The sequence below is a fragment of the Trachypithecus francoisi genome, unplaced genomic scaffold (genome assembly GCF_009764315.1).
Source record: "Trachypithecus francoisi isolate TF-2019V2 unplaced genomic scaffold, Tfra_2.0 Lachesis_group16, whole genome shotgun sequence".
NCBI classification, from domain to species: Eukaryota; Metazoa; Chordata; class Mammalia; order Primates; family Cercopithecidae; genus Trachypithecus; species Trachypithecus francoisi.
The window spans coordinates 29617732-29643681 of record NW_022681461.1 but is presented as its reverse complement, the minus strand read 5'-3'; the positions used below and the strand labels follow the sequence as shown (position 1 = coordinate 29643681).

Genomic DNA, 25950 nt, shown 5'->3' with positions numbered 1-25950 from the left:
AGATTACTCAGAAAAACATTCATTTAAAAAAAAAAAAAAAAAACTGTGGCCACAAGGGAACTTAAGGAATTAATAGTATTTGTCTAAACCAAATACATCTTTAAGTTTGCTGAGTCAATCGTAATCATGGGTTTAGTTCAATCTTATGAGGTTGATTTGTTCCTGATAACATGTATAAAGGATTGACCTTGCCAGTTTGTACTTATTTGAACACAAACTACTTTTCAATAACTTTCCCCAAGACTTGAGGTAAAGTTCAGGGATATTTTAAGTAAAAATATCTTTAACCTTCTTTTAAAGGCAGATGCCACACAAAACCTTGCAAAGGAAAACAAGGCAGTCACACATATCAATGGAGACCTTTGAGTCTGCGGTTCTATTTCTAGCATTTATCGTGCAGAATCATTAAAGAGGTAAGCAAAGATGAATGTATAAATTTATTCAGTGGTGTGCTGTTTCTAATGTGAATAACTGGAAATCAATGTAGCTCAATACAGAATGACTTAAATTATGCTGTATCCTTACAATGGAATGTTATGCATTCATTAGAAATGTAATGGAAGAATATTTAATGACATGAAAAGTTGTTCATGATATTTTTTAAATAAAAAACTGGCTTATGATACAGTATATAAGCATACTTCCAATTTTGTAGAAATATGTATGTGTGTATCTGAAAAAATATAAATCAAGCTGTTAAAATGATCAATAAGTCAAAGAATTAGAGATAATTTTTATTTTTAAAGTATTTGCTTATCTGCACTTCTGACTTTTCTGTAATTTATATATATACAGCTTTTGTAATAAGAAGCTATTCTTCATTTTAGAAAAGAATAGGAAATATGTTTGCAGGTCTCCAATCCCTGACTACAGTTGCTATTCTTCAGGATCAATTGCTTCTTCTCCTTCATGGTTCTCTCTTTTAACACTTCATTTCTTTCCCGTCTCTCATATAAGTATTCCTGGTGATTATATCGCATACATTACTTAAGTGGCTCTATCAAATTACCTTTGTAGTCTCTTATAACTGTCAGGATTTTCCATAGAAGTTACTTTTTGTAAAAGACAATCGTGTGTATCTATCATATCTTTCAGTACTCAGAAAATGTGAGGTCCAGGGGAAATTTAAGGTCCAACTTTCCTTTTTGCCTTTAAATCTCTTTCCTTACAAGTTTAGCATTAAGTGTGTGCAGTGTGTGCCTGCGTGTGTGCATGTGTATGTGCAAGCATGCGTGTGTGTGTGTGTACACGTGTTTCAGAGGGATAAATTTTGTCAACTCTAAATACAGCAGGTTATCAAATAACGTTTCATTCAAAATCATTGGGTTATAACGTTGATGAGAAAACAAATCGATTCCTGGCTGGAGCCACCGTGTGTGGAGTGTGCATGTTCTCCCACGTGGGCTTTCTCAGGGTACTCTGGCTTCCTCGACATCACAAACATGCACACAGTAGGTGAATCAGTGTGTCTAAATGGTCCCAGTGAGGGTGTGTGTGAGTGCAACCTGTGATAGGATGCGGCCCTGACCAGGGTGGGTTCCAAACTTGGCACTGGGCAGCCGGGATAGACTCTGGCCATCCATGACCCTGAACTGGAATAACTCAGTAAATAATTACTGTACTTGTTTGTATTAATTTTTCTTAAATGCAAGTATAGCTCACATTTATTTCAATGTTTCATATTAGGAGTCTTTTGGTCTTTATTTACTCAGAAGTTTGTTGATATTTTGTAACTGGAAATACGCCATCACATATGTACTGGAACTTAACTCTTGTTTATATCCATTAGCCTATGGCAAAATTGATTTTGCTTTATGTTGCTTTACATAAAAACACTGTTTCCAAGAACTTACAACATTAAGTGAGGACTTACCATATAACCTCTGTGCTTGTAAATGAGCTGAAATCCTACTTTACGTTATTATGGTGGCTGTTGTTTTAACACTTCTCCACCTCCCATTTCCAGTTTATTTTACTTTGTCCATGTTAACTTTTTATTTTCTTTTTTGAGCATCTACTAAGTGAGGAACCCTGTGCCAGTTGTATTACACGTTACCTCAGAAACGTGCTACTTATTCCCTTTTTACAGATGTTTCATTAATATGTCTTTAGCGCTCTTTGATTTGTGTAGCATTTTCATACTTTTTATTTGATTTGGTCCTATGATGTTGAATCAAATCCCGCTGGGAATCAGTGGAGCTGGGATGGAATCAGAGTCGTCTCCCAAAACTCAGCCTCAAAGGTCTGCCCTGCTATCTGTTAGTAGCAGTGGCTCTGTCCTTTGTTATTATTACAACAACTGCCAACATGAATAAGGCAGTCTGATGGTACAGATTATTCAATGATTAGGTGAATAAAACAAGAGGGGTCAACAAACCCAAAGAAAAGTAGTCACAAAAAGTAACATGACTCGGTTTCTCCTATAAATCCTTCTCTACAGAGGAGGGGCTGACTATGACTCAGTCATTCCACAAGTGGGAGTGAATATTTTAGAATGCCGTCTGCCAGACCAGGAACATCTTGTTTTTTTCTCAAATAAAATATGAATTCTAAATTAATCACTTTGTTTAAATATATGCTGTTTAAATATAAGCTGTTTAAAAATATCTCAATATTATGGTTTTTCTTAAAATATTTTAAAATTGATTGTTCTCAGAAAAAAACTGGCTGAACAACTTGGCTGCTTATCAATGTATGGGATTTCTAGGAAGTCTTCAGTTGCACTTGACACTTCCTGTGGCCTTGACTGCAATTAGATTTTTATTATTATTATTATTTTTTTTTTTTGAGACAGGGTCTTGCTCTGTCACCCAGACTGGAGTGCAGTGGTGCAATCACAGCTCACTGAAGCCTCAACCTCCCGGGCTCAATTGATCCTTCCATCTTGGCCTCCTGAGTGGCTGGGACTACAGGCGCATGCCACCGTGCCTGGCTAATTTTTGTATTTTTTGTAGAGGTTGGGTTTCACCATGTTCCCCAGGCTGGTCTTGCACTCCTGATCTGAAGTGATCCACCTGCCTTGGCCTCCCAAAGTGCTGAGATTACAGGTGTAAGCCACAGTGCCTAGCCCTTGCAATTAAATTTTAAATGGTCTTGTTTCCTACCATCTTCCTCCCTGGCTGATAGGACAATGACACCTTGTATTCTTTTTGTCTCCTCCTAGGATCTCAGGTGCTTCAGCTGTACTCATTTGGCTTTTGCTTTCCTTGTAACTCCCACATCCAGATCCTTGTGACTAAAACAACACAGTTTTTATCAGACAACAGCAAATCACACTAGGTCTATACTGTTTATTGAATATTTTGGTAATGGCTTTTTCTTTGTGACTGGGGTTTTGTGGCACAGAAGGCCAGCTGCCCCCAAAAGACTCATGCTCCCCTTTCATAGTGAAGTGTTGCTGCTGGAAGTGCCGCCAGGCAAGAACTATAATACATTCCCCCAGCCCTCCTTGCAGATTGATGGATCTTGTGAGCAGTCCTCCCCAGGGCAGTGTGAGTAGAAGCCATGTGTCCCACGGTTGAGTGGAGGTATTTAAGAATTGGGCGCACAATCTTTCACTCTCTCTTCTTCCTAGCCACTGGCTGAATGATGCCAACATAACTTGGAAGTCACAAGATGGTAGAGCTGTAAGATGGAAGCAGCCTGGGTCCCTGAGTCACTGCTTGGAAGAGAACAACTTGACCTGCATCAGACTGTGATATGAGCATGAAACACATTTTTGTTGGGTTAGTTCACTGAGATTTTGAGATTGTTTGTTCTCACAGCTAGCTTACCTTAATACTAGACCTAGAAGCCTCAATATTCCTCTTCTTTAAGTCAGGCTCCTGGAATTAGATGATTTGGTCCTACTACAGGTACTAGTGGGATAGAGATGCTATGATGCCATAGTGGAAGTTCTGTTAGTAATCTATACCCATAGCAATTGTTGGAGGCCATGCAGAAACTACTAGTGGCCTGTCAATATCCATTAAGCCCTTCATTCTAACTCAACCCTAGTTTTGTTGGGGGTGACAATGTGCCAGGCTAATGAAAACTACATTTGCCAACCTCCCTTGTAGACAGAGCTAACACAGCTCTGAACAATGAAATACATAAAGAAATGTCATTATGTGAGCTTCTAGAAGAGCTTCTTAATGGGAGCAAAGTTAGTTGGCATGTCTTTTTTTTATCTTCTTTCTTCTTCCTGTCTCCAATACTGATTCACTGTACAGAGTTTTAGGAATCATCATGTGACCATAAGGATGAAAGCCCCACACTAAGGATGGTGGGACACAAAGACACAAAGAACCGGAGTCTCCAGTGGTACCCTGGGGCCCATGACACCAAGGCTGCACGGCCAACCACTGGCATTCTTGTTATGTAAGAAAAAAATAATTAAACCCCTAATTTGTTTAAAGCATTGGATGGTTTGATTGGTTGTTACTTGCAGCAGCTAAAAGCAATCCTAATTGATATAGGGGTGATCCTTCTAAGACTGCCCACAGCACATATCTTTCAGACATGTTAGTCTCTGTCTCTATTTTCTTTTTCTACTCATTTTTAATTCTCCCATTCAAGAACTAACACTAGACAGCAGCAGTCATTGAGTTTCTAAGCTTATTTGGTCACTCTTGAGAATAAAGAGCTTGGTGACTGTTAATCATTTAATTTAGCCTCAAATCCTGCCTTTGGGGACATGTGGCAATTTTCAGGCACCTTCTCTCTCTGATACTCTCAAACTGCTGCTTTATCTCTGGACCAGACAGCTCTGCAATCTGGAGTCCATCAATGTAATTACGGGATTTAAGAGCATCTCAAGGGATTATTAAGCTCATATACCTGCCTCCAGGCAGGACTATGTTTAGCTCTTCCAGACATATAGTTGTCTTCTATGGGTCAAAGTGTCTCTCACAAAGCACGACTCACTTGGTAACTCTGAAGGAGTCAATTTTATTTGGTCTCAGTTTCTCTGCCAACTAAAATGGGTATTGTGATATAAGTAAGGAAAGAGAAGACCTTCTGCTTAAACATTCTGAAATTTGAAACGGGATAGTATTACTTTTTTGGTTGGGTGCTGTGATTAAAATGACCAACAATTTTGTAACCTCTCCTATCAAGAGGTTGATTCTATTTTCCTACTCTTTGAAGCTGAATTGCCTTATGACTTGCATTAACCAATAAATGTGGTGGAAGTGACGTTGGAGAGTTCTAGACTTAAGCCTCAAGAAGCCTTGCAGCTTCCACCTTCATTCTCTTAGAATGTTCCCTTTACTAGCTAAGAATGCAAAAAAGACCAGCTAGGTTGCTGAACAACAAGAGACCAAGTGAAGAGGGAAAGCTCAGCCAACAGTCAGCACCAAGACCCTGGACTTGAGAGGGAGCCCATCTTAGACCCTACAGCTTCACTTGAGCCACCCAATAATGGCAGCCATATGAATGTCCACAGGAAGACCAGCAGAATAACTGTCCAGCTGAGCCCAGCCCAAATTGCTAACCCACAGAACTGTGAGAAATAATAATGGCTGTTTTAAGTCACTAAATTTTGGGGTGGTTTGTTAGTTTCCCAGGACTACCGTAACAAATTACCACAAACTGGATAGTGTAAAACAAAAGAAATTTATTTTCTCAGAGTTCTGAAGGCCAGAAATCTGAACTCAAAGTGCGAGTAGGGCCACACTCCCCTGAAAGATGTTGGGAAGGCAAAATTCAGCACACAGTACGTGGTTTGTAAATAGAAAAATATAATTATAAAAGTACTCTTTCCTGTAATTTTTCAACTTCAAACATATGAAGATAAATTTAAAAATAATAAAATTTTAAACAGTACCATATTCTGAAAGGTAGTATGTCAGTGTCATAAGAGTTTCAAAATCTCCTATGAAGAAGTATATAAATAGAATATTTTACTTATTGTTAGAAGTCTTAATGCTGGTGCAAAGCAAAACTTGTTGCACATTAGACAGCATAGGGTCTCTTGAATAAATTTACCCATATGTAAGAGTTATTTTTGGGGAATAAAACACATCCTTCCTCTGCAAGATCAGTGCATCCTTTGTTCAGCATTGTGTGTCATATCTGTGTAAAAGTCACAGCCTTGTAGGGGCCTTCTGGTTACCACTTGTCCCATTTCTCTTCTGCCTCATCCAAGCTTTTTAAAGGAGTGGCCTCCACCAGCTTCCTCTATTTCCTCTGCATGGACTCCCTCTATAACCTTATGAAACCTAACTTCCTTCCCCACAGCTCTGCTAAAACTGCTAATTCAGAGGTTTCCAATGACCACCTTCAGGGCAAATCCAATGGCTCTTTGCCCTCATAATTTGGCATGTGATCTTTGTAACTGCCTTCCTAGCTCTCTTTTCTGATACTACAACTGACTGCCACACGTTGGCCAAATGCCCCCTCCTATCTTTTTGTATCTCCTCTTTCTTGTATGGATTGACAGTGACTCTTCCTCTAGGCCCATACCTCTTCTCTTCCCCTTACACTTTCCATTTAGAAAATGTATCCATTCTTCAGTCTCAATCTCCACCTCATAGATGACTTTTTAATCAATATTTTCCATCCTGACCTACCACTGATGCCCCAAGCCTGTATTTCAAGCTGCCCAATAGAAATGGTCTGTATTTTATGTTCATCTGTGTTAGGGTGGGCTAGGTTATGGTGAGATAACAGACAATCCAAAAATCTCAGTGGTTTATAAAAACAAAGACCTTCAGAGGGCAGCTGCAGCTCTGCTTTAATCATCTTTACTCCAGGATGCAGGATGACAAATCATCCACCATCTGGAACACTGCAGATTGTTTAGAATAGGAGAAAGATAATGTGACAAAGCCCAAACTATTTCTTCACCTCCAAGTGACCACATCACCTTCAATGGGTGAAAAGTAAAATCCTCCCATAGGGAGGGACAGCAAATACATGTAAATGTACAGTCTACTACATCGTCTTAAACAAAACCTCTACGAGGGAAGTAAAAAGTCATCCTCTCAAAACTAATTCTCATTTCCAATTTTCATAATTTCTCATTGGCATCATCCTTATCCCATTTGACCAGGATGGAAATCCTGGTGCCATTTATTTTATAATTGCTTCTTCTTCCAATTACAAAAGTATTCTTTGAGGAAAAGTATGCATGCATATCTACACTCATACATGCATGTCCCAAGTACAAAAAAGTCATCAATAATTCTACTACTCAGGGATAACACTCATGACACATTGGCATATGTCCTTCTGATTCTCTCCTTGTCATATGTACTGATCTATTTATCTCTGTAGAGAGTTATGCATATATTTATTTTATTTTATTATTATTTTTTGAGACGAGTGTCGCTGAGTCACCCAGGCTGGAGTGCAGTGGCCCGATCGTGGCTCACTGCAACCTCCACCTCCTGGATTCATGCCATTCTCCTGCCTCAGCCTCCCAAGTAGCTGGGACTACAGGTGCCCGCCACCACACCCAGCTAATTTTTTGTACTCTTAGTAGAGACAGGGTTTCGCCATGTTAGCCAGGATGGTCTTGATCTCCTGACCTTGTGATCCACCTGCCTCGGCCTCCCAAAGTGCTGGGATTACAGGTGTGAGCCACTGTGCCCGGCCATATTTATTTTTTAATTAAAATGTTACCATATTATACATATAGCTTTGTGGCTATTAAAAACTTATCAAAATCTTTTCAATATTTTATCCTTCTTATGTAAAAATATGTTTGGTATTTACTTGAAAATTTAAATATCCAGCCTTGACCTCTCCCCTGAGTTTCAGATTCCTAAATAAAACTGCATAGTAGGTAATTCTACTTGAAAGTCTAACTGCATCTTAGACTCCATATGTCCCCAGTTAAACTCCTGATTCATCCTAAAAGCCTGCTTCTCCTCCAATCTTTTCAATCTCTTTTAAAAGCATCAATATCCAACCCTGGAGACATCTTGATTTCTCTTTTTTTTTTTTCTTATTGCCCCACCCCATATCTAATTCGTCAGCCCTAGCTCCAGAATGTATCCCAGAGCTGACTGTTTCTCTCCTTCTCAGCTCTGCTCTCTACTTTTACCATTATATCTTTCTCCTGGATTCTCCACTGCCTCCTAACTGGTTTCCTTGCTTCCACTCCTTACTTCTTGGTACAATAGATCTTTTAAACACAAAAGTCAATCACATCATACCTTGCTCCATAAACCATCCCATTTGATATGGTTTGGCTTTGTCTCCACCCAAATCGCATCTTGAATTGTAGCTCCCATAATCCCCACATGTCGTGGGAGATAATTGAATCATGGTGGCAGGCTTTTCCCCATGCTCTTCTCATGATAGTGAATAAGTCTCATGAGATCTGATGGTTTTATAAAGGGCAATTCCCTTGCACATGCTCTCTTGCCTGCCACCATGTAGGATATGCCTTTGCTCCTCCTTTGCCTTTTTCCATGATTGTGAGGCCTCCCCAGCCATGTGGAACTGTGAGTCCATTAAACTTTTTTTTTTTTTATAAATTATCCAGTCTTGGGTATTTCTTCATAGCAATATGAAAATGGACTAATACACCATTGCACTTAGAATAACATTTAAATTTTTCCCATTGCCTTTAAGGCTTTTATGTGATTTGGTCTTTGCTAACTTCCCTCTTCAGCTCTCCTCTTCTCACCTCATTCATTCCACTAGAGACAGACCAGCTCTTGCTTTTCTTCCAACACACCAAACTTATTCCTGCCTCAGCCATGTGCTTGGTCATTCCCCTGCTTGGTCTTGGCTCAGAGGTTTTCTCTAAGAGATGCTTTCCTTGACCATCCTATCTAAAGAATCCATGCCCTCTCAGTGGCCCTTTTACATTCTCTGCATCACACTTATTTTATCTGATGTTTCCTTGTTTATTTACTGGTTTATTTCTTCATTGTCTCCCCATTGGTATATTACTTCTTTAAGAACAAGAACCCTGTCTATCTATCTTATTCATGACTCTATCCCTGGCACTTAGAATAGTCCTAGGCACATAGTGGGCTATAATCAATATGCATGAAGTGAATGAATAAGTATGTAGTTGCTTCCCACATCCAGCTGATTCCCTTAAACTGTCTGTAGAAGCAGGCCCTTTTTTTCCATTCTGATGACCCAGTCTAATCCCAGATCTCACTACCTCACATCAGAATGACTGTGGCTCCCTCCTCAGTCCTCCCCTGGAATCCCTTCCAATGCCTTCTGCACACTGCTAACTATTCTTCCCACCATGTTTGTTTCATCTGTGAGTCACCTCCCTTCAGGGCCCAGCTGAGACTCATCTCCTTAGAGGTGTTGCCCTACTGTAGCCAGGGCTACAGGTTTCTCTCTTTCTCTGAGTTTTTGTCCTTACCCCTCCCCAGCCACACAATCATACACTGTTCCCCATGCTCTTTAACTTTTGCATTTATAGTCACCCACTCACTCCAGCTGGATTCTGAGGGCATAGACTGCTTGTCTGCGTTTTAAATCTCCCATAATACCTAGAGAAAGTCACAGGCAATCAGTGAAATATCTTGTTGATTTGAATGACATTATTGGACAGAGAATAAGATACAGGAGGCAAATTGGATACCCCATCTAAAGGGATTTGTGAGACCAGGTAGTTATTTGGAATGAAAGAGTAAGATATTAAACCAGCCAGCATGCCAACAGGTGGGTGATATCTTGTTCCCACAGACAACAGATGGCCATCATCTTAAAACAACATTTATGTTAACCAGCAGATAAGGGACTCCTGCATTGTCAGTGGACTTTGAGCCTGAGTTTTTCTACTTGCATAGGTGAAAGTGGACTGCAATGCTAGTGTAAATGCCGTATGATGACTAGCACCCCTTAGGGAGCTCCAGTTTGCCTTCCTGGGGAACCACAGACCCCTAAGTGTAATTTCCTGAGGACAGCCCAACTTCTCTAGAGTGCTCATATTACACAGCAGAAAGTTGAGTAGAGAGAACTCAGAAAGGTCTGCTAAAGAAGGTTTTGGCTGTGCCCTGAATATTGCTCTGTATGGCAGTGAGATGAAGCAGCGATTTAGGAAAAAGTATTTCTACCCGTGGCAGCAGAGGGACTGGGCCTCCCTGAGCAAACAGGAGAGTCAAGCTTGACCATTCAGTCATACGAAGGCCAAAATATCCACTTCAAGACTTCTGAGCAAATATCACATTTTCTTTTTGCTAATGTGCATACTTTCCTTAATTGAGTCTCCAAGCAATGAGGTAGAATTTTTATTCTGTGTTTTAAAACCGTGTATTTAAAAATAAACATGTTATCGACTCAACTGTTTATCTTGAGTCAAATGCAAATTGTGGGTACATTCATTGAGAGAGAAAAATCTTTTTGAAAAATTTCCTGGTGATTTCAGGAAACGAGTAAGTGGTTATCATATTAAGGAATAATTGAAAAACATTGTCAGAATGAACACTTCTAAATAACTGCTGTTCTTTATAGTTTCCTGTATGTGGGACCATGCAATTTATTCTGATAAAGCTGTCTTTCTGAACTCACTTTTGGAACTCCTCTTTGCAATTACTTTCAGAACTATTTGACAAGGTGCCTAAAAATCAGCTCCACTATTTCACGGCAATATCTTATCTTTAACTCAAGCTGGTATCACTTTATTTAATAGGCTTGCTTGAGTGCTAATGACTTTGGCTCCCTCCAGAAGCTATACCATATATTGTTTATGGATATGCATATACACACACACACACTCACATCCCAAAAGTACACCTTTGTGTTAGTACTCTCCGGGAGCAGCAGGGAGAACAGAAATGGGCAACAGAATAACAGGGACTTCACATTTATCTGTAATGCTCTCTTTTTTAATTAAAAAAAAACAACTAAAGCAAAAGTGACAAATGTTAACGTATTAATTCTGTTAAGTGGACCCTTAGATACGTGCCATTTTATCATCTGTATTTTCTATATTTTTTGAAACTTTTCAAATAATAAAGTAGATTCTCCCTCAAAAAAAAAAAAGATTTTAAACCACCAAGCTTCTTTTTAAAAATAAATGTACTGCAGTCCCTGACAATAATTCTAAAAGGATTTCCAAAAATGTTTTGGATAATGCTATTATCCCTAGTGGCATGACCCCACAGAGGAATACTTTGAAGTCATGGAGGGCTACGAGCCCAGGGAAAGTGCCTTTCTTTTTCCAGTTCTTAATTTTGAGTAAATCTCCTTGCTTCTTGCGGGTAGGCCCATGACTCACTTGTCTTTGTATTTCTGGGGCTTAGCACAGCACTTAGAACACAATAACCCTCAATGGCTGGCATGAGTGAATAAATGAATGAACTAAGCAGCCTAGGACTCATAAGCCTACTAACTTATGAAGAGATGGGAGTGAGAGGGTGGAGCTGATTAATTTCTGTTTTTCTTAATCTAGTTCCAGTTTAGCTATTTGTATTTTTGGTCTGTATCACAGGAGAACAATCAATTTTCCCCTTTGATGAAAATGATAGAAGTCATGAAGTTTTTTGAGGTTTCTGAGCAGAGTGGTACTACTGTTTCCTTTTACCCCAGAAACCAATTCTAGAGGAAAAGGAACGTTAAAAATAAGTATGAAAGGGGTCTACAGTCTCCATTCTCTCATCCAAGTGAAAACACATACAGTGAGTTATGTAATCTGGAATCTTATTTTGTGATAGAAAGGGATTCTGATTTTCCGTTTGCTATTTTATTTGAAAGGGCTATGGCTTAGGCACCCAAAGCAGGAGGTGGATTGAATGACATTGTTAAGCAAAGTAAAAAGCACAGTTTACAGTCTGGCAGCTAGAGTTTACAACAAAATCAAGAAATAACTAAGCTGTTAGAACAATCTACCTTTATCATTAATCCACCTATTAAAGGAACAGAAGCAGAAAGCAAAAAAGGATAGAGGTTCTCACCATTTATGGTTGCATGTAAGGCAAAGAAAAAAAGGAGAAATGCCTGACTATTTTAATCCCTAAAGAATGACTTCAGACTTCACTCTCTGACCTAGGAGAGAAGCTAAACAGGAAGAGGTTACAGGCATTTAAGAGAAGAGGTCAACACTGGCAAATACAGATTTAAAAGAATGATAAAACTCGGTGGGGGTGTGAATGTGGGGAAAGGAGCATTCGTAGGGCCACTGGTAGGAGCAGAAACAGGTATACATTTTCGGCGAGTCAATTTGGCAGTCAAAAGCTTGAAAAATGTTTCTTTCCTATGACCAAACAACTACACTGTTAGAAATTTGTAAGAAGGTGTTTGCATTAGCACAGAAAAAGATACATAAGACTGCTCCATCAAACTCTATTGTGAAAAGTTAAACCTATCTCTTTTGGTTTTTTTCTTTGTTTGAGATAGGGTTTCCCTCTGTGGCCCAGGTTGGAGAGCAGTGGCGCAATCATAGCTCACTGCAGCCTGAGGCTCAAGTGACTCCAGGGCTCAAATGACCCCCCCCACCTCAGCCTTCCATGTAGCTGGGACCATAGGCATGCACCACCCTGTCTGCCTAATGTTTTGTTTGCTTTTTGTAGAGATGGTGTCTCACTATGTTGCTCAGGCTGGTCTTGAACTCCTGGGCTCAACTGATTCTCCTGTGTCTGCCTCCCAAAGCACTGGGAGGCAGGTTCCAGGCATGAGCCACCGGGCCCAGCCTGGAACCTATCTTCATGCCCAATAATAGAAAATTAATTTAATAAATCATTTTACATCTAATCAACAGGATTTTATACAGCCTATGTAAAGTATAATGTAGCTCTATCTTGATTTACATGCAGAGTTGTTCATTTTTTTTTTTTTTTTAATGAGACAGAGTTTTGCTCTGTCATGCAGGCTGGAGTACAGTGGTGCGATCCCGGCTCACTGCAACTTCCACCTCCCAGGTTCAAGTGATTCTCCTGCCTCAGCCTCCTGAGTAGCTGGGACTACAGGCACCTGCCACCACACCTGGCTAATTTTTTTTTTTGTAGTTTTAGTAGAGATGGGGTTTCACCATGTTGGCCAGGCTGGTCTCCAACTTCTGACTTCAAGTTATCCACCCACCTTGGCCTCCGAAAGTGCTGGGATTACAGGAGTGAGCCACCATGGTCAGCCCTCCTGAATACTTTAAATCATCTCTAGACACAATGTAAATGCTATATAAATAGTTATACTATATTATGTATGGAATAATGACAAGGAGAAAAGTCTGTACATGTTCAGTACAGATGCAACCATCTACATTTTTTCCAAATAGTTTTGATCTGTGGTTGACTGAATCCAGGATGTGCAACCTGCAGATGAGGAGGGTTGGCTGCATTTTCCTATCTATGATGATGAACATGAGAATAGAGAGCTGGAGAAACTCTGGTTCTATTGCCATCATTTCTCCTTTCTAATCTTGTGTTTAATCGTAATGCAGTGGGACATGACATAATGTCTTGTACCCTAGGCCAACTTTACCAATTTGTTTAGTTTCACCAGAAACACTGCATCAACATGTGTTCATATATACTTCCAGAGGTGTCAATCTGTTTTTGGTCTATATCGCCCGTTGTCGATATAGCAAATGGTGCCGCTACTGTGCCAACTCCAGAAGCACAGGAACCGCACTTAAACACACTACACAAATTTCATGTGTTTACCTAGAGCCCAGAGAGCCTTTCTGCTGCTGACTGGCTAAGAAATTAGACTGCACCAGCCTGAACAACATGGTGAAACCTCATCTCTACTAAAAATACAAAAATGAGCCAGGCGTGGGGGTGTGTGCCTGTAATCTCAGCTACTCAGGAGGGTGAGGCAGGAGAATCGGTTGAACCCAGGAGGCAGAGGTTGCCGTGAGCCGAGATGGCGCCACTGCACTCCAGCCTAGGTGACAGAGTGAAACTCTGTCAAAGAAAAGAACGAAGAAAGAAGAAAGAAGGAAAGAAGGAAGGAAGGAAGGAAGGAAGGAAGGAAGGAAGGGAGAGAAAGAAAGAGAGAGAAAGAAAGAAAGAAAGAGAGAGAAAGAAAGAGAGAAAGAAGAAAGAAAGAAGAAGGAAAGAAAGAAAGAAAGAAAGAAGGAAAGAAGAAAGAAAGGAAGGAAGGAAGGAAGGAAGGAAGGGAGAGAAAGAAAGAGAGAAAGAAAGAAGAAAAGAGAGAGAAGAAAGAAAGAAGGAAGAAGGAAGGAAGGAAGGAAAGAAAGAAAAGAAAGAAAGGAAAGAAAGAAAGAAAGAAAGGAAGGAAGGAAGGAAGGAAGGAAAGGAAGGAAGGAAAGAAGGAAGGAAGGAAGGAAGGAAGGAAGGAAGAAGGAAGGAAGGAGAAAGAAAGAAAGAAAAAAAGAAAGAAAGAAAGAAAGAGAGAAAGGAGAGAAAGAGAGAAAGAAAGAAATTAGACTAGATGCTTGTGGGAACAGGGGTAGCATATTCATGTTGCTTTAACCCTTTATCAAATGGGCCAAACATTAATAAGCACCTGCCACTGAAAAGAACTAAGTGTTTCTGTTTCTTAGCTTTCTCAGCAAGAAGTCTGAGTATGGTCACACCCCTACCTTCTCATGGTCCCTTAAAGAGGATGTAAAGTTTAGGTGTTTTCAACATCATCCTATTCTAACACTAGCTTTGTGGGGAGTTGAGATGGGAGACCTGGTCCCCTGAGTTCTTCATCTCTCCCTGGGTAACTACATGTTATGTTTTCTTTCCACTGGTCTGTGAAGAAGTAAACATTAGCTTCATCAATATATGTAAATGGTCGGAACTCAACTCCAAATGAAGAACATTCACCCTGGTAGAAGGTTATTTCGGTATACATTTTGTAAGGAACCTTCAGAATAGCACTAGATGCCTAAAGCACAAATGGACCTTTTCCAAGAATCTGGAAGGAACCGATTCTAAATGTGAAAGATAAAAAATTCTGAGTCTGATTGCCCAAGCACCTCTATTGGTCTTTGGTCTAGAACACATCAGACAAATAAAGCAATTCCTGAAAGCGCACTACCTCACTCTGCCAGCCACCCCTACTACCGAGCAACAGCTCTGCTTTCACTGCAGATACACATCTATACATTTGAATACATATATTTTTATGCTTGTATTATCTTTGCAGATAAAATTAGCAAATACTTCTCAGAAAGCTCTCTGTAGCTCATTGTGCTCTGGTCCTTATGCCCAAAATTATTGGAGTTGTTCCTTTTTTTTTGAGATAGAGTCTCGCTCTTTCACTCAGGCTGGAGTGCAGTGGCGCAACCACTGCTCACAGCAGCTTCAACTTCGTGTGCTCAAGTGATCCTTCCATCTCAGCCTTCCAAGTAGCTGGGACCACAGGTGCAAGCCACCACACCTGGCTAATTTTTGCATTTTTTGTAGAGACAGGATTTTACTGTGTTGCCCAGGCTGGTCTCCAACTCCTGGGCTCAAGCCATCTGCCCGCTTAGGCCTCCCAAAGTGCTAGGGTTACAGGTGTGAGCCACCAAGACCAGCCTATGGTTGTTCTTAAATGCTATCTTTATGTAACTTTATTCTCTCTTCTTACCACTCTGTTTTTATCTTTCATAAAATCACTCTCTGCTGGTGATTATTATGCCTAATACTTTGTTCCTTTTTTATTTTATTTTATTTTATTTTATTTTTGAGACAGAGTCTCACTCTGTCGCCCAGGCTGGAATGCAGTGGCACATCTCAGCTCACTGCAGCCTCCACCTCCCAAGTTCAAGCAATTCTCCCACCTCAGCCTCCTAAGTAACTGGGATTACAGGCACATGCCACCACGCTTGGCTAATTTTTATATTTTTTAGTAGAGACAGGGTTTCGCCATGTTGGCCAGGCTGGTCTTGAATTCCTGACCTCAGGTGATCCTCCCGCCTCCCAAAATGCTGAGATTACAGGTGTGAGCCACTGCACCCAGCCCTGTTTGCTCCTTTTTTGAAAGGATGAAGGTATATAAAGTTCTTAGTACAATATGTAGCACTTATTATTATTTTAAAATAAAACTGAGATGACAGCATGGTATAATGATTAAAAGAGAAGATTCTGGAGCCAGGCGGCCTACATTTGAATCTCAGCTCTGATCTTAATTAGTTGTATGTGACTTTGAACAACTTCTATAGCTTCTCTGCACTCAGTTTCTCCATCTGTAAAACAGAGATAGTCACTGCTCCTATTTCATAGAGGTGAATGAGTTATGATATAGAAAGCATTCTAGAAGTGTAAGTCATTATTTTTCCTTCCTTTCAATCCTGACTGTCCACAAGAGGGATAAAGAGGGACACTTTTGTCCTCTTTATCCAAGGTTCTTATTTTACTTTAATATTTGATCAAGTTTTACATCTATTTTATATTTGAAAGACACTAAGATTTTGTTTAATAAATTTTCAGAGTATTAGTAATAATTTTTATAATCTACAAAGGCACTAAATTCCAGTAAGAAAAAAGGCAGTTAACAAGACTCAAGACTGGATGTTCCTACAAGTAACCGTGTTATGACATTTAATGCAGCAGCGCCTGAAATCCCAAACGTAAACGTTATTATGAACTACCTAACTTAGATCTAGTCTTTCCTTGGCCCACAAGTCAGCAACAATAAAATGGAAATGAAGACAAGTATATAGCACTTACAAGAAAATTAATTTCACCTTTCTACCTCAGAAACATTCAGTGATAGGTCCTTTCTCTTATACCTTCCTGAGCTGCGGGTTCTAGCGGAATGCTTAACCATTAACAAGTTATACAATTACACTTGGCGCTCAAGACAAAACAAGTCCCATATGATGGCTTACAACACATGAAATTTAGAACTTATAAGAGCATGAGAGGCCAGTGCCAACAGAATTTAAAGACTGTGGGCCTCTTCTCAGACTGTGAGTGAGATAGTCTACTTACTCCTTCTGGAGACTGGTGTGGACAGAACTGAACTCTTATTATTTTTTTTTTTTTGAGACGGAGTCTCGCTCTGTCGCCCAGGCTGGAGTGCAGTGGCCGGATCTCAGCTCACTGCAAGCTCCGCCTCCCGGGTTTACACCATTCTCCTGCCTCAGCCTCCCCAGTAGCTGGGACTACAGGCGCCCGCCACCTCGCCTGGCTAGCTTTTTGTATTTTTTAGTAGAGACGGGGTTTCACCGGATTAGCCAGGATGGTCTCGATCTCCTGACCTCGTGATCCGCCCCTCTTGGCCTCCCAAAGTGCTGGGATTACAGGCTTGAGCCACTGCGCCCGACCAGAACTGAACTCTTTACAAATAATATTTTTAATATATCAGATTTGAATACTTCATTAACAGGAAGCATACTGGTTTTATCCCACAAATATTTTTAAGGGATAGTTTACACCGTTCTGAGTAGTAAGGTGAACTTACTACTACTTACTACTTACTCGTGTTCATGAGCACATGCTGAATGTACTAATGGCCTGTTTCAACACAGTTCTTACTTTTGGAATTTGATCTATTTTAAAAAAATAATAGGTAGACATGCAAGGGAAAACATTTCTTTTCCACCTTCAACATTGCAAAACATCACATTGTTAATGTTTATATATTATACACTAATCAGAAACAGAACACTTTGCCAATGCTGCTACCAAAATGATGATTTTTTAAAAAATTAATTCCCCTCTTGCTTTAAAGGAAATTCTTGGGATACATGGATCAAAATAACAACAGGCCCAATTAAGAGCACAGTCTTTGGAGCAGTTTGCAATCCCAGCTCTGCCATTGCTGGTTGTTCTTGAAAAAATTACATGGCCTTGTGAAGCTATATCGCTGAGATTCCTTTTCCTCTTCTGTACAAGACTTCATGAGTTTGATAGGCTTTTTGTGAGAATTTAATCATAAAATCCATTAACTGTGTAACATAGTGTCTGGGACACAATAAGTAAATAATAAATGGTGAAATTAAATGATATATTAATACTAGGTATGTCCTTATCAATCTGCTCCTTTGAATAACAATTTCTGCCAAGCTCCTTAGCATAACTCTCCCACACGATACATAGAATGCTTCAAAGAGGAAAACAGAACTCTAAGAATAGGAATTTCCAATCCATTTTCTTGCCTGAGGATTATAAAACCTTTTATACTTTATTTAACTTGAGGGGGCTCTTCTTGATCAGATTTCATCACATATTTTCTTCCATTGAATGTGTTTTGTGTTCTCAGCACCCGATGAAAGGCACATGAGGGGAAACATTGACCCCAAGAAAGCTCCCAGCCAGCCACTGGCATCTCCATACCCAACCCAAACTGATCTCTGCCTGAAGCTCTCCAACTTCAGCTTTCCTTCCTACCTTTCTATCTTAGGCTATCAAAGATGGTGATGATGGAGATGATTACAGCAATGAAGTTGATTGTAATGTTAATGATGGTAACTAAGAATTATTTACCATTTATTCTAAGCCAGACACTACAAGTAACATGCAATCAACATGAAAATCATTAACAAGACATTTTGCATTATTTTTTCTGTACTGTCTCTAAATTCCAATGTGTATTTTACACATCGAGCACTTGGCAATTCAGACCTTGTACCTATTATTCATTTAATCCTCCCCACAGTCATAAGAAGTAGGTACTATGATTATCTCTATTTGACATATAAAGAAACCAAAGCTTAGAGAAGTTAAGTAACATGTTTAGTGTTGCACAGTGACTTCATAGCTGAGAGCCAATTTGCAAGAAAATCAGACACTAACCAGGGCCTTTATTCTTAACCTCCAGGTGACACCGACTCCCAAAGTTGCTTGCAAGACTGCCTGTAGGATTACTCCAGGTCTTGGCCACTCACCCCAGATCAACCCTGCCCAACTCCATACTTTCTAACATCTTTCTGCCCAAGTCACACTTCCTGACCTAAAATTCACAAAGACAGAGGAGCAGCAGCTACAGCAAATAATACACCCATCAGTAACTTCAGTTTGATTCCCTATACTCCCTGAATGAATTGCCCCTCATGGCATGCAACAGTTATGAACCCTAATGTAGAAAAAAATTCCCATAGGGAGATCCCTGATATACTTCATGCCTTGTTTCTGTTTTTGTTTTTGTCTGTTTTTTTGAGACAGGGTTTCACTCTCTCACCTAAGCTGAAGTGCAATGGCATGATCACAGCTGTGATCCTCCTGGGCTCAAGCGATCCTCTTGCCTCAGCCTCTTGAATAGCTGGGGCTACAGGTGCATGCAACCACACCTGGCTAATGTTTTCAAATTATTTTTTGTAGCTACAGGGGTCCCCCTATGTTGCCCAGGCTGGTCTCAAACTCTGGGCTCAAGTAATCCTCCCACCTGGGCCTCCCAAAGTGTTGGGATTAGAGGTGTGAGCCATGGCGCCCAGTCTCTTTATACATTTTGGTCTCCAACATTAATATGCAAAACATATAAATAATTAAACTCATTTTACAGATGAAGAAATAGTAAGGTAAGAGAAACAGTTTGCTGGCAGTTACATATCAAGTGGAAATAAAATCGTAATAAAGCTCAATATGCCCTGTAGAAGACCTTACCTCCTTGTTTTTCTGGGCTTTTAATTCTTCGTTATTCAAACCTCTTCACACACTAACAGCACAAAGAACCTACAGTGGAATCCACCTTTCACAGGCTCAGCTAAATGAAGATGAACAAATCGGACAGCCCCGTGGGCAACAGAATAAGTTGACACTTCAGGATGAGCTTCCTATTATTTTTTAACTAGACAGTCTAGCTTTCTCAGGGCAAGACAAAAATGTCCCAAATACTGGTCAGCAGTTTTCAGTGGAGGAAAAACTGCAGTTAAAGCACCTTTACTGAGAACTTTGAGCAGTAAATGTGCTTACATTTAGTTTGTACAACTTTGATTAGGAATTGGATGGTGAGTTGGGATTCCCCATTCCTTAGTTTTTTGCTGGAGTCCTGTAAATCTCAAAATGTCAGTCACAGGCCATTCCTTTTGGTTTATTTAAGTGGAAATTTTTTAAAAATCACTTTTTCCACTTCATGGCTCCTTTGGAGCAGGGTATAAAAATAGCGATGCCACCAGGAGCCAAACTCTGGAATAATGAAGCAGGAGAGGACAGAGCCCTGCTCAGGACAACAGAAGTCTTGCAGCCTGCCTCAAACGCAACTCTCATTTTAGCCCTTCACTTCTTTCCCTCCGTTCAGACTTGCCTCAAAGAAAGGAACCCTTTATGGGACACTCCGTGGCGTGCCCAATACAGTTACCCCGGCGCCTATCACCCTCCTGAGGCCCGGCCACCTGTAAGAACCTGGAGGGCGGAGCGGGCGAGGTTGTGCGGGGAAGCGATCCCAGGTGGAAGTGATCCCCGGTGGCTGAGAACATCCAGGAGCACCGAGATTCTCAGGGAGGACCTAGCCGGGCCCAGCGCAGGAGCCACCGCGCGTCCAGCTGCTCCACCGCTGCAGCCTCGGGAACCGGGCGCCCCAGGTCTCAGGCGCGCCCTGCAGCGGACGCGAAGGGACTCGTCCGGCCTCGGCCCCTGCAGCGATGCTCCGAGCCACGCGGGTGCTGGGATGTCCGGCCGCGACCTGCCGCGCCGCGGGGGGCGTCTTACCTGTTGATCTTGAGCGCGAACGCACGGCGCTCTGCGCTGGGCAGAGTGGCCATGGCCCGCCGGCTGCTCGGTGGCTTCTAGGGTCGCGGGGTGCGGAGAGCTGGGGTCCGGCGCGCCGCAGAGTCGCCGCGGAGCATGCCAAGCCAGGCGCAAGCCTCATCTGTCAGTCGGCCCTGGAAACTTCCGCATTTCCACCTTCTACGCTGAAATCACCCCGGGGGAGGGCCCAAGCTCCGAGCAGCGACGGCCAGCCCCGCCACCCGGCCTGGCACGCAGGCAGCGGCGGGCGAGGAGGGCGTGGACCCAGCGCGGAACTGGCCTCCGGATACTCGGTCAGACGGCGCGCTCTGCCCAGGGCCACCGACCTCTCGCAGAAAGGAGCGCGGGCCGGAAACTCCATCTGCCAGAAACTGCCAGGGAATGTGGGCAAGTTGTGGAAGCCCCACAAAGTTGGCGAGGTCGGGAATCAACCCAGGGACTCTTAAGACTAGGTGTTATTAAGGGTTGACACCCATTCTCGAAGAAGGGAGACAAAAAAAAAAAAAAAAGACAAAAAAAGTTAGTGGAATCTATCAGTTCAAATCAACTTTTGCAAGCAATATGCCCATCGTCCTTCCTGGTACACTAAATAAATATAATGGATTCATCCAAGGAATAAACATTATGAGTTCTCAAAAAATGTTTTCGTTACAACCTGGCATAAATGCTTTTCTCTGGACAAACACTGAATGCAGCATTCTTGCGATTCAAGGGTACACTGCGTCCAGGTTTATTTCAGTTTCAGACTGAGGTCTACTAAGAGGCCCAGCCTCAAACTCAAGATACAAACAGAAAAGTCCCAGTGTTGACTGGAGTGGAAAAGCCAATGTCCATTTCAATTTGCTGGCATGCTGCTCTAACCTGTGCTGTACTAGAGTACTCTTCGTATAATGCCCCCATTTACCAACTTGCTCTTAAAACATACCAAAGTAGGCCGGGCGCAGTGGCTCATGCCTGTAATCCCAGCACTTTGGGAGGCAGAGGCGGGCGCATCACGAGGTCAGGAGATCCAGACCATCCTGGCCAACGTGGTGAAACCCCGTCTCTACTAAGATACAAAAAATTAGCCTGGCGTGGTGGCGCACGCCTGTAGTCCCAGCTACTCGGGAGGCTGAGGCACGGGAATCACTTGAACCCAGAAGGCAGAGGTTGCAGTGAACCAAGATCTGCCACTGCACTCCAGCCTGGCCACAGAGCAAGACTCCGTCTAAAAAAAAAAACAAAAACAAAAAAGGAAAAACGCCAAAGCAAAGTATTTTGGGTTCAAATCTGCGCTATTTAATATGATAGCCACTAGCCACATGTGGCTATTGACCACTTGGCATTATGGTTAGTCTGAATTGCCAACTGCTGGATGTGTAAAATACACACTGGAATTTAAAGACAGTACAGAAAAAATAATGCAAAATATCTTGTTAATGATTTTCGTATTGATTGCATGTTAAATGATACTTTGGATATAAAAAATATATTATTAAAATTAATTTCACCGGTTTGTTTTTCCATTTTTAAAATGTGGCTTCATTTTTAAAAATGTAGAATTACATATGTGGCTCACATTTGTGGGCCTCATTATATTCCTATTGGACAATGCCAGTCCAATACAACCTAATTTGTAACCTAATACTAAAATGCCTAAGGATTATATTCAATCTTTTCCTGACATAGCCTTCCTTTCTGGTTTCAGCTGTGTCAGATTGTTTAGTAACTTTTCAGTACTGGTTAGGTAACTCCACACCCCTGCTATCCCCCACCAAATATCAGTGCCCTTTTAAGCATATAAGACAAATTTCACTACATAGACTACAATAGACTACATATGAAAACAAACCCAAAGAAAAATAAAGCTTTTTTGAAATTTAGAGTTTCTGACTTTCAAAATTCTCCTTATTTACTAAATTGGAATTTATGAGCAAACATTTGGATAGCAAAATACAAAGAGAACAAATGTGTAAGTACTTCTTCAAACTGAGACTCAACGAATGATACATGGAAAACATTTTGCCCCAGAGGCTTCGGTCAGCGGTGTACTATGTCAGCCTTTCAGATGAACTCCTCTGAGTTTCTGAATGTTTATGACATACACTTTCACATGGAACAAAAATATACTTGTTTCACACAAACATAAATAAAATGTAATGAGAGCATCTCAAATTTTCAGCATTTGCAATCAAGGAAACTTTTTGGGTGAATGTGGGAATCATAAAATCTTCCATCTTACCTCAAATCATACTGCAATAGATTTAGTGTTTGGTACCTAACCATGAAGGTCAGGCCAGCATTTTTATCCTCTGTGCTGTCAATTTCCTGATGGTTAGAATGGTCTCCAGATTTCCCTAACACTCTTTTAACAATTCACCATGAATGTGTTATCCATTAATTTAGTCAAATGCCTATTTTCAAGTTTGATCTGCTCTTAGATACATTCACATATCGCTGGCAAATAGCCATCCAAGTGCCTTTCTTCCTCATTCTCACTGCCTCTTTTGTTCACTATCAGCTCCCTGTCCAGAGTGAACTCTCAGAGGTCTCCTTCTTTCCACCTCTGATGGTCTCGCTTGGCCTTACTCTTTCTCTGTATCTTTGTGTCATTCAATTTTGTTTTTCACCTTCATACAACTCTTTCCTTGACTTCTATCTCAGACCATACATCAATTATCCTAAATTCTTTAGTTTCCCCACATCTTCTTACCTCCCCAGAAAGCCAACCTCTTTCTTTACATTGCATCTTACCTATTTTATTTAACAAACAACTAAATAACACTTATCCTGCACCGGTACTGCTCCAAGTCCTTTATAGAAATTAATTCATAGCAACCATTAAATAATAACATTAACCCCCACACACACCTCTTTGCAACTGGAGAAACTGAAACTTAGAGAAGTTAAGTGACTTGAGCAAGATTACAAACTAGTAAGGGCAGAGCCATTTCCTATCCTAAAGTTTTGCCTATTTCCCAGATTTCTGTACTCTAGTATCTTCAAACTCAATATAAAACTAAAATTCTCCATCTACCTTACTTAACTGGAAGCTAGCTATCTCTCCATAATCACTCATTTTTTGGGGGGCAGTGGTGGCACACTACTTCCTCATTTTCCAGGTTTAAAACTTTGGAGTCATCCAGTGGAGGGAAAAGCAGAAAATCTGGGTTCTGGCTTCAGCTTTTTGCTAACTGTGTGATCCTGAGTAAGTCACACTGTCTTTGAATCACAGAGGCCTGTGTCTTGGAATGACTCCATCTGCTTGCCTTTCTCTGAACTTTAGAAATATGTCAGCTCTAATTTTTTTTCCTTCTGTGTCCTTCAGATCTAATCACCTACCAAGGTCTGCTATTTGTTCCTTATAAATATCACTTCTTTGTAAATATCACTGTTCTCACAGTGGCTTTCATTCTGGTCTAGCCCTTACAAATTAATATCTAGATAACAAAAATAAGATTTTAAATGGCTTCACTGCCTGTAACCTCTTCTTTCTCCTATCTAATCTGATTCCATCACTAGATGAAGTTTACTAAAATGCCTGTTTCATCATATTTCTTCTCTGCTCATTTAGCTTTTGTGGCTTCCTGTAGCCTCTATGACCAAGTGTGACCTTTTCTCGCTAGCTTGTATGCCCACTTCACAAAACCAACTTTATTCCTTACCTTTCTGTTGGAGCAGGGAAGATCTCCAGCTTGTCCCTAAAGCAGGCATTACTCCTCTCTGCCCAGGGCCTCCCCCTGCTTATGCTATCCTTCTTGCTGTCCTTCCCCTACATGACATCCAGTCTCTCCCCATCCTTCAAGGTTTGAGTCAAGTTGTCATGTTCCATCTCTGTTGGATGGAGTATCTCTTTCAGTCTACAGTATCATTTAATTAGTTACAAGTATGGGTCATTACCAATAAAAACAGCCCAGTGGAATGCAAGATCCTGAGGACAGGACTACAGGAAAAAAAAAAAAAAGTGTGATTATTTTCATGTCCCCTTCCTTCTTCCCCAAAACCACCCAGGACCTCCCCAGATTTAGTTCAAATGTCACCTTCCAAGAACATCTACTTAACATGACAATGCCCCCTTCCCTTGTCCTGACACTTTCTAACTCCTTTTCCAACTTTGTTTTTCTCCATAGCTGTTATGATCATCTGACATACTATATATTTTATTTATTTGTTTATTATCTCTTATGCTTGTAGAATAACAGTTCCATCAATGCAGAGGTTTTTGTTTGGTTAATTTGTGCCCTATCTCTAGTGTCTAGAAGCCTGGCACATAGTAGGTGCTCAAAAAGTATTTATTGAATAAATGAATGAAAAAGTGAATTCGAATGGGAATGGCCAAGTTTCACTTGTCTTCCAGGAGACAGTGACAGTTTTTACTCTTTTATTCTCTTATTTTAGTTATGCCTTTTTATGAATATCTTTCAACTCTGTTTTGTATTTATTTCTTAGTTTGAAAAATCAAACCACCACATACATTATTACTAGCAAGTAGGTATCTTTATTGTTGTCTTACAATTGGTGAAATACACAGAAAGATTTGAGTGCAGGTATTTAACCCCAGCCATACTTTAGACATTAGAAATTGTAGCTCCTAATTTTCTTCATGTCATTCCTTGTTTTGTCATAAAAAAATCTTTCAATATGAAAAGAACAAAGATTAGCAAACTCCTTTAAAAATTATCATTGAGGCCGGGGCAGTGTCTTATGCCTGTAATCGCAGCACTTTTGGAGGCTGAGGCAGGCAGATCACCTGAGGTCAGGAGTTCAAGACCAGCCTGACCAACACGGAGAAACTCCGTCTCTACTAAAAATACAAAATTAACCTGGCGTGGCGGCCCATGCCTGTAATCCCAGCTATTAGGGAGGCTGAGGCAGGAAAATCGCTTGAACCTGGGAGGCGGAGGTTGCGGTGAGCCGAGATCGCGCCATTGCACTCCAGCCTGGACAACAAGAGCGAAACTCCATCTCAAAAAAAAAAAAAAATTATCATTGTGTTTTAGATATATACACAGATTTTTTATATTTTATATATATTTTTTAAAATACATACTACTGTTTTAAATATAGAGTTTGGAATATATTCTAATGTACAATGCTATTGCATATTCAATAGGATATTTGTACCATAGCATTTTATAACTAAAAGAATTTTGGATTAATTCATTAATGAGTGAATAAGTTCACTCTATCATCCACGTGTTTTCTGTTCATTCCCCCAGAACTTTAGCAAGTGGTTACCATATGTCATGCACTGGGCTAGGTGATAATAGGGGCAAAACAAAAAATACTTGTTCCCTGAATTCCCAGAACTCACAATCCAGGAATGAGACACATGTAAAGAAGGAAAGAAGAGGCTCAGGCTCTGGGTGACAGCCCAGGAACGTTTTGCCATATAACAGTCTGGGAAAGTGAGGAAGGACAGAGAGGAAATGACTTGTTCTTGGGAGAGGTTGGTGGCAGAGAGATTGACGCTGAGGAAGAATGACTATACCGGCACAGTAACATT

General features: G+C 40.8%; 1 protein-coding gene and 1 pseudogene across 2 annotated transcripts in view; one reads left to right on the top strand and one right to left on the bottom strand.

The window, feature by feature from the left end:
• Positions 1–20541, bottom strand: part of DOCK8 (dedicator of cytokinesis 8) — a 245598-nt gene extending 225057 nt beyond the window's left edge. Inside the window, exon 1 of the mRNA XM_033237174.1 lies at positions 20427–20541. The gene's annotated coding sequence lies outside the window, so the exon portion shown is untranslated. The remainder of the gene's footprint in view (positions 1–20426) is intronic.
• LOC117098512 lies at positions 19561–20960 on the top strand (annotated as a pseudogene). The gene has a single exon (XR_004443438.1). The product of XR_004443438.1 is annotated as an uncharacterized protein C9orf66-like (transcript).
• The last annotated feature ends 4990 nt before the right edge of the window (positions 20961–25950 follow it).